The sequence below is a fragment of the Brachyhypopomus gauderio genome, unplaced genomic scaffold, assembly GCF_052324685.1.
Source record: "Brachyhypopomus gauderio isolate BG-103 unplaced genomic scaffold, BGAUD_0.2 sc652, whole genome shotgun sequence".
Classification (NCBI taxonomy): Eukaryota; Metazoa; Chordata; class Actinopteri; order Gymnotiformes; family Hypopomidae; genus Brachyhypopomus; species Brachyhypopomus gauderio.
The window spans coordinates 15,001-30,000 of record NW_027507472.1 but is presented as its reverse complement, the minus strand read 5'-3'; positions in this window follow the sequence as shown (position 1 = coordinate 30,000).

The window sequence follows — 15,000 nt, the reverse complement described above, 5'->3', positions numbered from 1 at the left end:
CGCGCGCGCTACTGTGGGACGTAACCGAGAAATGAGTGATTCCGTGACCAGGCGGGGTGAGGCCAAGCATGTGTTGAACTAACCCGATCCACTGCTGGCTCTCACCCGTACACCATGGACGCCGATAGCGGACACCTGTGTAGACAGACCGGCCTTCAACGCTTCCCTCAGACGGTTCCGGGTGAGGATCGTGTCTTTTCAGACCGAGGCCCCCCCATAGAGGCATGCCCGCTGGTTTGGGGAGGAACTACCCGGGCGGCACAGAAGGCTTCAACCCTAGGCCCAACCCAAGGCCTGTGTCTCGGTCATCATGATCATACCGAGGCTGCCGACCTCCCATCCTGAAGGAGCGCACACACCTCATGGGAGAGTTTTTGATAGGTATGTCATGTTGAGGCTGCCGTCCTCAATGAGCGCAGTCACCCCTTTTGTACAGCTTTCGTTGGTGAACGATCATACCCGAGAGGCTGCCGACCTACCCGTCCTGAAGGAGCGCATCCACCTCTCGCCCTATTCCTGTACCTAGGTATGTCGCACCGAGGTTGCGGCTCTGAGCAATATATAGGATATGAGCTCGCACCTCATTGTACATTGCGCATTGGTTTGACCGGTTGTCTTTCTTATGACAGGGAGAAACCTTAAGTGGTAACCCGAGAGCCTAACCCCTGGCGGGCATCGTATGCCAATAGATCGGGAGAGCTCCGAACGCCCTCGAGATTGACGCTCTCCCTAAAAACCTGCTGGTAGGTTTTTGCAATCCACCGTACGCGTTTTCCTCCACGGCCGGGGAGGTTCTCGCCAGCCATGCCCGCCAAGGCAAATCTTCCCTCGGACACACCTCGGACGCTCGACCCCTGAAAAGGCCTGGCTGAACCAAGTGATGGTCGATGCTACTGGTATAACTGAAAAACCCCTGGCGGACTTGGGTTCGGATAACGGTCTTAGAGCGCACCTAGGTACTGTGCCATTGGATCCGGTAAGGCCAGCCGAAACCAGCATCTTCCGGGCTTGCGCACAGCACCCTCCGGATACGCACAGGCCGAGGTAGAGCATGTGAGGCTGGTGCCTGGAGGTCGGCGAGACCTCCAGTGTTAGGGGGGTCACCACTCCACCCCTAACCGGTGAAAGTGTTAGAGTCAGGCTAATGTTACCTTCACGCACCGCCTTGCATCCAGGCCTTATGAATGGGATAACCATTATAAGGTTAGGATGAACTCAAGAGACATGCTCTCCTATATACCTGCTGGTAGGTGTTTGCAATGCACCGTATGCGTTTTCCTCCACGGCCGGGGAGGTACTCGCCAGCCATGCCCGCCAAGGCAAATCTTCCCTCGGACACACCTCGGACGCTCGACCCCCGAAAAGGCCTGGCTGATCAAAGTGATGGTCGATGCTACTGGTATAACAGAAAAACCCCTGGCGGACTTGGGTTCGGATAACGGTCTTAGAGCGCACCTAGGTACTGTGCCATTGGATCCGGTAAGGCCAGCCGAAACCAGCATCTTCCGGGCTTGCGCACAGCACCCTCCGGATACGCACAGGCCGAGGTGGAGCATGCAGGCTGGAGGTTGGACAGACCTCCATAAGGGGGGTCACCACTCTTACACCCATGCCCAGCAGTGGCATTTCGGTCGGGCGCAAGCAGTGGTTCGAAGGCCTGAGAGACACGGATGTCTTTGACCTCCATCAGCAGGGGTCACTTATCCCTCCCCTTAAGCCGTCAAGGTGCATTAGAGTCGGGCTAGTTCACCTTAACGCACTGCCTTTCTTCTGATCCTTATTATGGTACAATCATATAAGGCTCAGAAAGCATGCTCCCCTATATACCTGCTGGTAGGTGTTTGCATTACACCGTTAGCGCATTCCTCCAGGGTCGGGGAGATGCCAGACAGCCATGCCCGCCAAGGCAAATCTTCCCTCGGACACACCTCTGAGACTCGATTGCCGAAAGGGCATGGCTGATTCAATAAGTGGTTCGTGGCAATGGTATAACACCTACCATTCTCAAACACATGGGGGGGGTTTACGGCCTTAGAGCGCACCTAGGTGCTATACCATTGGATCCGGTAAGGCCAGCCGAAACCAGCATCTTCCGGGCTTGCGCATAGCACCCTCCGGATACGCACAGGTCGAAATACATTACGTGAGGATGGAGGTAGGACGACCTCCATAAGGGGGAGCATCACGCCTCCACCCTTGCCCAGCGTGGGCACTTTGCTCGGGCACAGCCCGTGTCATTTAAAGGCCTGGATCTTTTCAGACCTCCGGGGGGGGCCTCACTCCCCCCCTACTTTGCTCAGAGGGAGCCTCTTACTCGGATAAAGTGATATAGTGTCTGCCATTGCAGGCCTGGATCATCTGTGACTTCCAGGGAGAGGCCTCTCAACTCCTCTCTTAAGCCGAAGCGTGCACTTTAAACGGATAAAGTGTGTGGCATTACATGCCTTTAAGCCTGGAACCTTTCTGACATCCACATATAGGGCCCTCATGCTTAATCATAAGCCCAACATGTACACTTTAATCGGATAAAGTGTGTGACATTACATGCTTTCATGCATGGAGCCTTTCTGACATCCACACATAGGGCCCTCATGCTTAATCATAAGCCCAACATGTACACTTTAATCGGATAAAGTGTGTGACATTACATGCTTTCATGCATGGAGCCTTTCTGACATCCACACATAGGGCCCTCATGCTTAATCATAAGCCCAAATGTGCACTTTAATCGGATAAAGTGTGTGACATTACATGCTTTCATGCATGGAGCCTTTCTGACATCCACAGAGAGGCCCCTCATCCTCTCTCATAAGCCCAAGAGTGTCATTTAGTCGGATAAATTGTGTGGCATTACATGCCTTTATTCCTGGATCCTTCCTCACATCCAGAGAGAGGCATACCAACCTACTCTCATAAGCCCAACATGTACACTTTAATCGGATAAAGTGTGTGACATTACATGCTTTCATGCATGGAGCCTTTCTGACATCCACACATAGGGCCCTCATGCTTAATCATAAGCCCAAATGTGCACTTTAATCGGATAAAGTGTGTGGCATTACATGCTTTCATGCATGGAGCCTTTCTGACATCCACACATAGGGCCCTCATGCTTAATCATAAGCCCAAATGTGCACTTTAATCGGATAAAGTGTGTGACATTACATGCCTTTAAGCCTGGAACCTTTCTGACATCCACATATAGGGCCCTCATGCTTAATCATAAGCCCAACATGTACACTTTAATCGGATAAAGTGTGTGGCATTACATGCTTTCATGCATGGAGCCTTTCTGACATCCACACATAGGGCCCTCATGCTTAATCATAAGCCCAAATGTGCACTTTAATCGGATAAAGTGTGTGGCATTACATGCTTTCATGCATGGAGCCTTTCTGACATCCACACATAGGGCCCTCATGCTTAATCATAAGCCCAAATGTGCACTTTAATCGGATAAAGTGTGTGACATTACATGCCTTTAAGCCTGGAACCTTTCTGACATCCACATATAGGGCCCTCATGCTTAATCATAAGCCCAACATGTACACTTTAATCGGATAAAGTGTGTGACATTACATGCCTTTAAGCCTGGAACCTTTCTGACATCCACATATAGGGCCCTCATGCTTAATCATAAGCCCAACATGTACACTTTAATCGGATAAAGTGTGTGACATTACATGCTTTCATGCATGGAGCCTTTCTGACATCCACAGAGAGGCCCCTCATCCTCTCTCATAAGCCCAAGAGTGTCATTTAGTCGGATAAATTGTGTGGCATTACATGCCTTTATTCCTGGATCCTTCCTCACATCCAGAGAGAGGCATACCAACCTACTCTCATAAGCCCAAAAGTGCACTTTATTCGGATAAAGTGTGCAAAATTCCATGCATGGATCATTTGTGAGATCCATAAAGAGGCCTCTCAAATCCTCTAAAATGCCCAGGGAGTGACCTTTGGTCGGGCAAAGCGTGCGCCATAATCCTTGTCTTCATTTATGGTATACCATATATGTGGCTTTCAGAAGACCCTCTCCCCTATATACCTGATGGTAGGTGTTTGCATATCACCCATTCATAAAATCATCCAGACAGGGGGAATGAGATGCATGTCCGTCTGGGTGCACATTCGGCGGGCACTGTCAGAGGATCGAGGCCTCTGGATGATCCACCCCTTGGTCAAAATTGGAACATAGTGCGATTTTTGAACACAAAATCATACGTATGGTATAACATTTTTATCGACATAGAATTATTTTCGCCGAAAACTGACGCCTATGGTATACCAAATGAAGCGACATAGAATATTTTCCACTTGAAAACTTCGTGCTGCTGGTATATTTATGGACTTTGTGCATATTCTGAAGATTACTACTTGTATATGGTCTAACTCAGGAAGGGAAATAGACTAATTTCCAACAAAAACCTCATGCTACTGGTAAATTTAAGGACTCTGTGCATTGCCTGAAGATTACTACTTGTATAAGGTATAACTCAGGAAGGGAAATAGACTAATTTCCAACAAAAACCTCATGCTACTGGTATATTTAAGGACTCTGTGCATTGCCTGATATGACACTTCAGAGTCAATTTACACCTATTTCTAAGCAAGATAGAAAAAAAAAACTGACAATTTTTCTTGATCCTGGGGATGTACCCGAGCTAAAGAGCATGTTTTTTCGGACACTTTTATGCTTTTTTCCCTTAAAGCCACCACCTGGCAATGTTATAGCATTGGACTCTGTGCATTTCCTGAAGAAAATATCTTGTGTATGGTCTAACAAAGTAAGGGACATAGACTAATTCACTCATAAAACTCCATGCTTCTGGTATATTTTAGGGACTTTGTGCAATTTCTGACTTGAAAACCTCCACATGATGTTGGTATAATAACTTTACCTCATGCCCAGATGAGTGCACCTTCATCGGACACTTCAACTAGGCTGAGGTGTCCTGGAGGGTCCACCCAGTGGCACGTACATATGGTATAACAGAAAAAAAACGATGGAGTACCGGTGACATCTTGTGGACTTTAAGAGTCAATGCGCCTTCCAAATAAGATTAAACTGTGCACTTTTTTTCTAACAGCATTTAACCATGGTATAATTTAAACTAAACTCTCCTCTTTTATTCTAAGTTCATTTGGCCATGGTATATTTTATTTAAAAATGGCCTTTTTTACTCAAAGTGTCTTTTCTACTGGTATATTTAATTTAAAAAGGCCTCTATTTTATTCTAAGTGTCTATGCCTCTGGTATATTTAATTTAAAAAGGCCTCTTTTTTATTCTAAGTGTCTATGCCTCTGGTATATTTAATTTAAAAAGGCCTCTTTTTTATTCTAAGTGTCTATGCCTCTGGTATATTTAATTTAAAAAGGCCTCTATTTTATTCTAAGTGTCTATGCCTCTGGTATATTTAATTTAAAAAGGCCTCTTTTTTATTCTAAGTGTCTATGCCTCTGGTATATTTAATTTAAAAAGGCCTCTATTTTATTCTAAGTGTCTATGCCTCTGGTATATTTAATTTAAAAAGGCCTCTATTTTATTCTAAGTGTCTATGCCTCTGGTATATTTAATTTAAAAAGGCCTCTATTTTATTCTAAGTGTCTATGCCTCTGGTATATTTAATTTAAAAAGGCCTCTATTTTATTCTAAGTGTCTATGCCTCTGGTATATTTAATTTAAAAAGGTCTCTATTTTAGTCTAAGTGTCTATGCTACTGGTATATTTTATTTAAAACGGCCTCTATTTTAGTCTAAGTGTCTATGCCTCTGGTATATTTAATTTAAAAAGGCCTCTATTTTATTCTAAGTGTCTATGCCTCTGGTATATTTAATTTAAAAAGGCCTCTATTTTATTCTAAGTGTCTATGCTACTGGTATATTTTATTTAAAACGGCCTCTTTTTTATTCTAAGTGTCTATGCTGCTGGTATATTCTTGGACTTTGAAAAATCTTAACAGCGCCTAACCCTTAAATAGGGATGGTCGGAATACGGAACACGCAATACGCAATGTGCAATCCCAGCGCGACCTACTGCTTAGGGATGGCTGCAATACGGAACACGCAATGCGCAATACGCAATGAGCAATCCCAGCGCGACCTACTGCTTAGGGATGGCTGCAATACGGAACACGCAATACGCAATGAGCAATCCCAGCGCGACCTACTGCTTAGGGATGGCTGCAATACGGAACACGCAATGCGCAATGTGGAATGTGCCTTTCCCGCCCTCTTGATTAGGGACCAGGTGTGTTCTATTAAGGAAGCTTAATAACTTTACCTCATGCCCAGATGAGTGCACCTTCATTGGACACTCCAAGTGGACAGATGTGTCTGGAGGAGCCACCCAGTGGCAAATGCGTATGGTATAACAGAAAAAATGGACTTAGTGCATTTTCTGATCAGACACTTCAGACTGGATTTACACCTATTTCTAAGCAAGATAGAGAAAAAAACTGACAATTTTTCTTGATCCTGGGGATGTACCTGAGCTAAAGAGCATGTTTTTTGGACACTTTTATGCTTTTTTCACTAAAAGCCACCACCTGCTGCTGGTATATTTAAGGACTCTGTGCATTGCCTGAAGATTACTACTTGTATATGGTCTAACTCAGGAAGGGAAATAGACTAATTTCCAACAAAAACCTCATGCTACTGGTAAATTTAAGGACTCTGTGCATTGCCTGAAGATTACTACTTGTATATGGTCTAACTCAGGAAGGGAAATAGACTAATTTCCAACAAAAACCTCATGCTACTGGTAAATTTAAGGACTCTGTGCATTGCCTGAAGATTACTACTTGTATATGGTCTAACTCAGGAAGGGAAATAGACTAATTTCCAACAAAAACCTCATGCTACTGGTAAATTTAAGGACTCTGTGCATTGCCTGAAGATTACTACTTGTATAAGGTATAACTCAGGAAGGGAAATAGACTAATTTCCAACAAAAACCTCATGCTACTGGTATATTTAAGGACTCTGTGCATTGCCTGATATGACACTTCAGAGTCAATTTACACCTATTTCTAAGCAAGATAGAAAAAAAAACTGACAATTTTTCTTGATCCTGGGGATGTACCCGAGCTAAAGAGCATGTTTTTCGGACACTTTTATGCTTTTTTTCCCTTAAAGCCACCACCTGGCAATGTTATAGCATTGGACTCTGTGCATTTCCTGAAGAAAATATCTTGTGTATGGTCTAACAAAGTAAGGGACATAGACTAATTCACTCATAAAACTCCATGCTTCTGGTATATTTAGGGACTTTGTGCAATTTCTGACTTGAAAACCTCCACATGATGTTGGTATAATAACTTTACCTCATGCCCAGATGAGTGCACCTTCATCGGACACTTCAACTAGGCTGAGGTGTCTGGAGGGTCCACCCAGTGGCACGTACATATGGTATAACAGAAAAAAAAACGATGGAGTACCGGTGACATCTTGTGGACTTTAAGAGTCAATGCGCCTTCCAAATAAGATTAAACTGTGCACTTTTTTTCTAACAGCATTTAACCATGGTATAATTTAAACTAAACTCTCCTCTTTTATTCTAAGTTCATTTGGCCATGGTATATTTTATTTAAAATGGCCTTTTTTACTCAAAGTGTCTTTTCTACTGGTATATTTAATTTAAAAAGGCCTCTATTTTATTCTAAGTGTCTATGCCTCTGGTATATTTAATTTAAAAAGGCCTCTTTTTTATTCTAAGTGTCTATGCCTCTGGTATATTTAATTTAAAAAGGCCTCTTTTTTATTCTAAGTGTCTATGCCTCTGGTATATTTAATTTAAAAAGGCCTCTATTTTATTCTAAGTGTCTATGCCTCTGGTATATTTAATTTAAAAAGGCCTCTTTTTTATTCTAAGTGTCTATGCCTCTGGTATATTTAATTTAAAAAGGCCTCTATTTTATTCTAAGTGTCTATGCCTCTGGTATATTTAATTTAAAAAGGCCTCTATTTTATTCTAAGTGTCTATGCCTCTGGTATATTTAATTTAAAAAGGCCTCTATTTTATTCTAAGTGTCTATGCCTCTGGTATATTTAATTTAAAAAGGCCTCTATTTTATTCTAAGTGTCTATGCCTCTGGTATATTTAATTTAAAAAGGTCTCTATTTTAGTCTAAGTGTCTATGCTACTGGTATATTTTATTTAAAACGGCCTCTATTTTAGTCTAAGTGTCTATGCCTCTGGTATATTTAATTTAAAAAGGCCTCTATTTTATTCTAAGTGTCTATGCCTCTGGTATATTTAATTTAAAAAGGCCTCTATTTTATTCTAAGTGTCTATGCTACTGGTATATTTTATTTAAAACGGCCTCTTTTTTATTCTAAGTGTCTATGCTGCTGGTATATTCTTGGACTTTGAAAAATCTTAACAGCGCCTAACCCTTAAATAGGGATGGTCGGAATACGGAACACGCAATACGCAATGTGCAATCCCAGCGCGACCTACTGCTTAGGGATGGCTGCAATACGGAACACGCAATGCGCAATACGCAATGAGCAATCCCAGCGCGACCTACTGCTTAGGGATGGCTGCAATACGGAACACGCAATACGCAATGAGCAATCCCAGCGCGACCTACTGCTTAGGGATGGCTGCAATACGGAACACGCAATGCGCAATGTGGAATGTGCCTTTCCCGCCCTCTTGATTAGGGACCAGGTGTGTTCTATTAAGGAAGCTTAATAACTTTACCTCATGCCCAGATGAGTGCACCTTCATTGGACACTCCAAGTGGACAGATGTGTCTGGAGGAGCCACCCAGTGGCAAATGCGTATGGTATAACAGAAAAAATGGACTTAGTGCATTTTCTGATCAGACACTTCAGACTGGATTTACACCTATTTCTAAGCAAGATAGAGAAAAAAACTGACAATTTTTCTTGATCCTGGGGATGTACCTGAGCTAAAGAGCATGTTTTTTGGACACTTTTATGCTTTTTTCACTAAAAGCCACCACCTGCTGCTGGTATATTTAAGGACTCTGTGCATTGCCTGAAGATTACTACTTGTATATGGTCTAACTCAGGAAGGGAAATAGACTAATTTCCAACAAAAACCTCATGCTACTGGTAAATTTAAGGACTCTGTGCATTGCCTGAAGATTACTACTTGTATATGGTCTAACTCAGGAAGGGAAATAGACTAATTTCCAACAAAAACCTCATGCTACTGGTAAATTTAAGGACTCTGTGCATTGCCTGAAGATTACTACTTGTATATGGTCTAACTCAGGAAGGGAAATAGACTAATTTCCAACAAAAACCTCATGCTACTGGTAAATTTAAGGACTCTGTGCATTGCCTGAAGATTACTACTTGTATAAGGTATAACTCAGGAAGGGAAATAGACTAATTTCCAACAAAAACCTCATGCTACTGGTATATTTAAGGACTCTGTGCATTGCCTGATATGACACTTCAGAGTCAATTTACACCTATTTCTAAGCAAGATAGAAAAAAAAACTGACAATTTTTCTTGATCCTGGGGATGTACCCGAGCTAAAGAGCATGTTTTTCGGACACTTTTATGCTTTTTTCCCTTAAAGCCACCACCTGGCAATGTTATAGCATTGGACTCTGTGCATTTCCTGAAGAAAATATCTTGTGTATGGTCTAACAAAGTAAGGGACATAGACTAATTCACTCATAAAACTCCATGCTTCTGGTATATTTAGGGACTTTGTGCAGACTTGAAAACCTCCACATGATGTTGGTATATAATAACTTTACCTCATGCCCAGATGAGTGCACCTTCATCGGACACTTCAACTAGGCTGAGGTGTCTGGAGGGTCCACCCAGTGGCACGTACATATGGTATAACAGAAAAAAAACGATGGAGTACCGGTGACATCTTGTGGACTTTAAGAGTCAATGCGCCTTCCAAATAAGATTAAACTGTGCACTTTTTTTCTAACAGCATTTAACCATGGTATAATTTAAACTAAACTCTCCTCTTTTATTCTAAGTTCATTTGGCCATGGTATATTTTATTTAAAATGGCCTTTTTTACTCAAAGTGTCTTTTCTACTGGTATATTTAATTTAAAAAGGCCTCTATTTTATTCTAAGTGTCTATGCCTCTGGTATATTTAATTTAAAAAGGCCTCTTTTTTATTCTAAGTGTCTATGCCTCTGGTATATTTAATTTAAAAAGGCCTCTTTTTTATTCTAAGTGTCTATGCCTCTGGTATATTTAATTTAAAAAGGCCTCTATTTTATTCTAAGTGTCTATGCCTCTGGTATATTTAATTTAAAAAGGCCTCTTTTTTATTCTAAGTGTCTATGCCTCTGGTATATTTAATTTAAAAAGGCCTCTATTTTATTCTAAGTGTCTATGCCTCTGGTATATTTAATTTAAAAAGGCCTCTATTTTATTCTAAGTGTCTATGCCTCTGGTATATTTAATTTAAAAAGGCCTCTTTTTTATTCTAAGTGTCTATGCCTCTGGTATATTTAATTTAAAAAGGCCTCTATTTTTTTTCTAAGTGTCTATGCCTCTGGTATATTTTATTTAAAACGGCCTCTATTTTTTTCTAAGTGTCTATGCCTCTGGTATATTTAATTTAAAAAGGCCTCTATTTTTTTCTAAGTGTCTATGCCTCTGGTATATTTAATTTAAAAAGGCAATACGGAACACGCAATGCGCAATGTGGAATGTGCCTTTCCCGCCCTCTTGATTAGGGACCAGGTGTGTTCTATTAAGGAAGCTTAATTAGCATCACAGCGGCTTGAAGATGGCAGGCAGACAGACGGTAAGTACCGCATTTCGGGCATTTTAAAACTAAATTAATCATATAAATTATAACTAATTTTGTCTCTTTTTTTCACTATCTTTGGCAGAAATGTCCAATGTGTAAAGTTAAGTGCACTAGGCTGAAAAAACACTTAAAAACGGTTCATGAAATCGATGACAAGGAGACCGGTTTGATAGCTAGGCTGGCTAGCAATCGTTGTTCAGTACGGCTAGATTGTGAAATCTGTGACAAGAAGTCTTTGGTGAGGTTGGACATGCACTTAAGCTCTACCCATAATGTACACGGTACCCAAAAAATGAAAATGGTAGCCCAGGCGAAGCGACTTTTTATGGGCAAATTGTTAGAGAAATACCGTAAGACCCAGAGTTCAAAAGACAGTGTAGCCTGTGAGACACCCGAGGAAACTGGTGACAGCCAAACTACATTTAACCCAGAGCCGGACACGTCTGAAGGGTCAAACTGTGATGGCCATGCCGTGGAAGAACCGGCATCCAGCCATTCTGAGTACGAGGCGGTGGGTTCACCATCAAGCTCAAGCGATTCTGAGGCCGAAGGCAACACACTTAGGAAGGGGAGGCATTTGATCTTACCCGAAGCTTTGGAAGGAACCAGGGTGGAAGTGGCCCTAGACGACTACCAGGCCTTTCACGTACGCTCTAATCCCACAGTGAAAGACTCAGAAAACGGCCAACAAAGAAGGACGCACGCCCTAAAATTCATTCTCCACATGGCCGAAGACACAAGCAAGCACGACTTCCATAGCCTTAAATTCATCCACAACCTGGAGAGACTAAGACAGTGGCCGTCTGCTCTGATCCAAAGCAAGTATAGCCACCCTACGGTACATATCATGCTTATAAACGCTATGTCTTTTATAAAGCACGCACGAGCCTTCCACCTGGACACACTGGGCCTTCAAACACACCAGATCAAACAGATACTCCTTCAAATCAAAAAGCTACTGAAGGATCACACTAGACATATGAGATGCCACCGGCAGGCAGTGAGAAGACTTAAATCAAGTATGTTGACATCCACATGCACATTCTGGAGAAATTACATCCATATGCATATGGTATAACCTTTGACTTATCCACTTACAGAACAACTAAAATCCACCCAGGATTTTGAGAGATTTATGAAGATAGCAGTAGTGGAAATACCCAGGCTCATAGGTGAGTGCCATAATACAGACATATCAAGCCCGCAACAGGTGCACATTTATAGGCATACATGTTTTAAACATGGTGGTTTTATCTTCCAGACCAGATGAGGGAGGAGGCCAGAGACGACACATATTGCCTCTTACAAGGGTATCTGACAGGGTATCTCGGGATGGTAACAGGCCATAGACCTGTGGTTCTTTACAATATGACCAAGGACCAAGTAGACAACGCAGACCAAGATGACAAAGGCCGTACAGTCGTCTGGGTAAGCCCACATAAGTCCACCTTACCCCCGCCACACACAGTAACATGAGAGGCATGGGTCTTTTGTAACATCCATATTTCCCCAGGTTGATCGACACAAAACGGACAGGAGATACGGCTCGGCATACCTCGCCCTGATGCCTGAAGAGGCTACATGGTTAAGAGCCATGGCTGACATCTCTTACTGCTATGGAGACAAAAAGTGCTTGTATGTCTTTCAGAGTCAAGGGAAAAAAATGACCAAAATTACCCACCTCTTTCAAAGGGCATGGAAACATGCAGGCATGGATGGACCTATCGGGTTTACCATAATCCGAACATCAGTCAGTAACCAAGTCAGACATCTCAGCACTGAGAACCGCATGTTAGTTTGTAAAAGCATGTGCCATACCATGGAGACTGCAGATCGGTTCTATGCATCTATACCTACCCTGAGTGATGCATTCAGGGTAAGAGAACTCAGAATGCAGGCATTGGATGAACCAATAAAAGGTTGAAAGAGTTATTCGTCTCTGTGTCTATTTAAAACATCCAGAAAATCATCATTCTGTATAAAATACATTGCCTAAAAAGGTGCACTAAGAGCCGGCCACACACAGTAGGATGAGAGCCCTGGATGATTTAATACATCCAGAAAATCATCATTCTGTATAAAATACATTGCCTAAAAAGGTGCACTAAGAGCCGGCCACACACAGTAGGATGAGAGCCCTGGATGATTTAATACATCCAGAAAATCATCATTCTGTATAAAATACATTGCCTAAAAAGGTGCACTAAGAGCCGGCCACACACAGTAGGATGAGAGCCCTGGATGATTTAATACATCCAGAAAATCATCATTCTGTATAAAATACATTGCCTAAAAAGGTGCACTAAGAGCCGGCCACACACAGTAGGATGAGAGCCCTGGATGATTTAATACATCCAGAAAATCATCATTCTGTATAAAATACATTGCCTAAAAAGGTGCACTAAGAGCCGGCCACACACAGTAGGATGAGAGCCCTGGATGATTTAATACATCCAGAAAATCATCATTCTGTATAAAATACATTGCCTAAAAAGGTGCACTAAGAGCCGGCCACACACAGTAGGATGAGAGCCCTGGATGATTTAATACATCCAGAAAATCATCATTCTGTATAAAATACATTGCCTAAAAAGGTGCACTAAGAGCCGGCCACACACAGTAGGATGAGAGCCCTGGATGATTTAATACATCCAGAAAATCATCATTCTGTATAAAATACATTGCCTAAAAAGGTGCACTAAGAGCCGGCCACACACAGTAGGATGAGAGCCCTGGATGATTTAATACATCCAGAAAATCATCATTCTGTATAAAATACATTGCCTAAAAAGGTGCACTAAGAGCCGGCCACACACAGTAGGATGAGAGCCCTGGATGATTTAATACATCCAGAAAATCATCATTCTGTATAAAATACATTGCCTAAAAAGGTGCACTAAGAGCCGGCCACACACAGTAGGATGAGAGCCCTGGATGATTTAATACATCCAGAAAATCATCATTCTGTATAAAATACATTGCCTAAAAAGGTGCACTAAGAGCCGGCCACACACAGTAGGATGAGAGCCCTGGATGATTTAATACATCCAGAAAATCATCATTCTGTATAAAATACATTGCCTAAAAAGGTGCACTAAGAGCCGGCCACACACAGTAGGATGAGAGCCCTGGATGATTTAATACATCCAGAAAAATCATCATTCTGTATAAAATACATTGCCTAAAAAGGTGCACTAAGAGCCGGCCACACACAGTAGGATGAGAGCCCTGGATGATTTAATACATCCAGAAAATCATCATTCTGTATAAAATACATTGCCTAAAAAGGTGCACTAAGAGCCGGCCACACACAGTAGGATGAGAGCCCTGGATGATTTAATACATCCAGAAAATCATCATTCTGTATAAAATACATTGCCTAAAAAGGTGCACTAAGAGCCGGCCACACACAGTAGGATGAGAGCCCTGGATGATTTAATACATCCAGAAAATCATTATTCTGTATTAAATACATAGCCTAAGAATGTGCACTAAGAGCCGGCCACACACAGTAGGCTTATAGGCCTGAATTTAATTCCTCCAGAAACATATGTATACAGCTTTAAGGAGGAAAATAATTACTACGGTGGAGTAATGCTGCCATCTTTTGGACTTTAAACGCCGGTGCGCCCTGCACATTTGAATGCAAAATGCTGGGTCTTTTTTTTCCTCCATAAATTAGTAAAATGTTTAAAATAGTTACCCCACTTTAGGCATACTCTGAGCCCGCCACACACAGTAGGATGAGACACATGGATGATTTAATACATCCAGAAATTAGTAAAATGTTTAAAATAGTTACCCCACCTTAGGCATACTCTGAGCCCGCCACACACACTAGGATGAGACACATGGATGATTTAATACATCCAGAAATTAGTAAAATGTTTAAAATAGTTACCCCACCTTAGGCATACTCTGAGCCCGCCACACACACTAGGATGAGACACATGGATGATTTAATACATCCAGAAATTAGTAAAATGTTTAAAATAGTTACCCCACCTTAGGCATACTCTGAGCCCGCCACACACACTAGGATGAGACACATGGATGATTTAATACATCCAGAAATTAGTAAAATGTTTAAAATAGTTACCCCACCTTAGGCATACTCTGAGCCCGCCACACACACTAGGATGAGACACATGGATGATTTAATACATCCAGAAATTAGTAAAATGTTTAAAATAGTTACCCCACCTTAGGCATACTCTGAGCCCGCCA